The sequence below is a fragment of the Myotis daubentonii genome, chromosome X, assembly GCF_963259705.1.
Source record: "Myotis daubentonii chromosome X, mMyoDau2.1, whole genome shotgun sequence".
NCBI lineage: Eukaryota > Metazoa > Chordata > Mammalia > Chiroptera > Vespertilionidae > Myotis > Myotis daubentonii.
This window is the reverse complement of record NC_081861.1, coordinates 121,116,096-121,119,416: the sequence shown is the minus strand read 5'-3', so window position 1 is coordinate 121,119,416 and position 3,321 is coordinate 121,116,096. Positions and strand designations below refer to the sequence as shown.

The following is a 3,321-nucleotide window of genomic DNA, read 5'->3' as shown; positions in this document are numbered from 1 at the left end:
GATTACTGTGGGTAACACCAACTGAATACACTATTAATTCTATTGTAGCCCCATTTTCTTTTTTTTTATTTGAAAATTTAAGGTCAGCTCATTAAGTTCAATGATGAAAGTTGTCAGAAGAATATTGTTTTGAAAATTATTTTTTCTTAGAAAAAAAAAGAGGAAAATCAACAGTCTGCCAGCATCGCCACAGTTGCAGTGGCAGTCAAGCCTCTCTGCAGGCGGGGATAGTCCATTAATCAGTCACGTCACTTTCTGGGTCAGCAGGATTGTATTCTGAATCATCCGCATCATCTTCCAGCCCCAAGTCATCCATTTCCTGGAACACAGACTCATCTACCTCCACAGTATTTCCAGCATCCTCTAAGAACTGAGTATCAGATGTGTCAACATTATGGTCTGTTTCAAATAGCTGTTTCCCACTTCAATTCTTTTTTATTTTTTTAATATATTTTTATTGATTTCAGAGAGGAAAGGAGAGGGAGAGATAGATAAAAACATTAATGATGAGAGAGAATCATTGTTTGGCTGCCTCCTGCATGCCCCCCACTGTGGATCGAGCCGACAACCAGACATGTGCCCTTAGCCAGAATCAAACCTGGAACACTTCAGTCCACAGACCTATGCTCTATCCACTGAACCAAACCGGCTATGGCTTAAATTTATTTTTTCTTGCTTGTTCTCCTACTTTCACTTTTTTTTTTTAAATTTCCAAGAGTTCTGCATCAGACTTTGCTTTCCAACTTAAGAAATTCCCAATTGTATCAGGAGTGCCATAAAATAATTGTTTTTCAGTTTCTTCTGCTCTTTTTCTTTCTTTTTGCTTCTGGTTTTTAAATTTGATCCACTCTATCATTTAATTTTCTTGCACAGCTGTCACTAAAGTAAAGATCCTCACCATACCAAGGTTTTCTTCTGCTTGTAATGCTAAGAATTTCAAATGCCTGAGACATCATTATCTTCTAGATTTTGCTGGGAGAATACGTAGATGTCATAGTAATGGTGAAGCTGGGAGCACTTTTTGCTAATACTGTAAAGAAGTCTGGGTAGATGAACTCCAGAGCCTCCAGGTCCTTGTGCTGCTACTCGACATCATCTGTCATTGTGACCCTCACTGCTTGCTGCCCATGGATTGCCCAGACTGCCCCGGGACCACCACCCAGCTGGGAATGTGGGCAGTGGTCGGGTGGGTGCAGACACAGAATCCCCACTTGGGAGGCCCAGAGACCTATATTCCCATGTTCTAGCTCTGTGACCTTTGTGGATAGTGGTCAGTAAATGGCATCTATTATTATTATGACTGACTTCTTATCCACCTAATAATCATATTTTTCTCTCCACTTTTCTAGGAGGAAGTTCACCTCATATTATAAAAATACTAGAGGCCCGATGCACGAAATTCATGCAAGGGACTTGGCCCTCACAGCCACGGCGGCTTGTCTCGACCCTTGCAGTTCCGGCTTCATCCAGAAGGTCGTCTGGAAGGATGTCTGGAAGGTTGTCTGGAAGGTCGTTTAGTTGTCTGGTCTAATTAGCATATTGCACTTTTATTATTATAGATTTTACTGGCCATCAACATACTACAGAATGCCTAACAGAAAGATCACTATGTGAAACTAGTGTATATGTGTGTGTGTCGGTGGGGGATGGGGGGTTCCTTTTACTGGAGACTCTGTATGACTTAAAGAAAGTATTTATTTTCCAACATCTACAGATTTATCTGTGGCATAATAGGAAATAAAGAAAAATCCAAAATGCTTTTATATTTCAAAAGTTAAATGACTATTACAAATACCCCATCATTGCCACTTTTTCACCTTAGCTATAGAGTTTTGATTTAGCATGGCTAGTTTAGGAATGCTAAGGCTAAACTAACCCTCCTTCCATGTCCAGAATATGTTTTGAGAACTTGGGAAAACTGCAAACTTCAGTCATTCATATTAATAGAGAAGAGAGAGATAATGAGCTGCATGAATAAAATCAATATTTTTGTTCCTACTGTAATAGGCCAATTGGAATTATAATTAGAGAGTACCTTAGAGTTCTATCAGAATTAAGGACCTGTCACCATTTCCACTCTATTTTCATCTTTTTCAGAGGTTAAGATTTGGCTATTAAAAGAAAATAATCCTTTAGACACATAGTATATATTCAAAGTGATTCTAAATGGCATTTTATTCTTAACAAATATGGTTGGTTCCACATTGATCATTAATAACTTGTAGATAATTGAGATCAAAGCCTGCGTTAAAGGTTTTCATTCTTCTTAACTTTGGCTAAAACTGCCCTCCCTAAGTACTTCCAAAAGTATTCGTAGAAAAATATCTCACATTTATGATTCATTTTGGTAAATATTTTTTATTGTTTTATACCTAATATATAACTTTTATAAGATACAATTTTGAAATATACACAAAACATATTTTTGCTTCCTTTTTTCCATTTTTTCTGTTGATCATCATTTAATTTTAATTTGGTATTGTGTAAACAGATTAAAAATAGAGACTCAATTATGCTCCCCTTCCTGAATACTTACTCTTTGCAAACTCACTTTGATGTTTCTCCCATTAGAAGATGCAGTTCATTATCCCAAATCTAGAATCTGGGCTGTTCCCCTTATTACTTTGACCCATGGAATGTGGTAGAAGTTACATTGTGCTATTTCTGAGCTTAGGCTTCAAAGAAAACTTTCTTTCTCTTAAAAGAAAAAAAAATCTTTGCTTTCTCTTGAAACCCTGTCCCAGCCACAAGAACAATAGAAGCTAGCCTCTGGAGAATGTGGAACAGAAAAATGTCATCCTGGCAAAGGTCACTGAAAGCCAGGCAGCTCCCAGTTAATCTGCCAGCTGACCAGAAACCCATGAAGAAGCCCAGCTGAAACCAGAAGAATTTCCCAGCGTAGCCCAGCCTCAACTGGTGGTTTGCAGAATTGTGAGCTAACTGGTTCTTGTCTTAAGCCACTAAGTTTTGGAGTGGTTTACTATGCAGCAAAAGCCAACTGATACAAATATTCAAAACAGATATGCACAATTTTGATAATGGATTAATTAAATAGAAGTTATAGTAATCTACAAAACTCATACCAACATTGATTTTACACCTTAAGATAAAAACAAGACTAGACATTAGTTCATCAAAAATGTAAATTAAAGATGAAAATGAAGCTTCTATACATTGTGATAATTATAATGGCAGATATTGTATTTATTGTTTCTTTATGACTTGCCTGTAGATACTTCATAAATAAGTTACTCAACCTACCATAATCTTTGTTCTTAGGTATTTCATACAATTTGACATATGTTTCTCCATGTTTACTAC

At 36.9% G+C, this 3,321-nt stretch overlaps 1 pseudogene; it reads right to left on the bottom strand.

The window, feature by feature from the left end:
* Window positions 1-235: 235 nt before the first annotated feature.
* Window positions 236-1,103, bottom strand: LOC132224823 (RWD domain-containing protein 1-like; annotated as a pseudogene).
* Window positions 1,104-3,321: the final 2,218 nt, after the last annotated feature.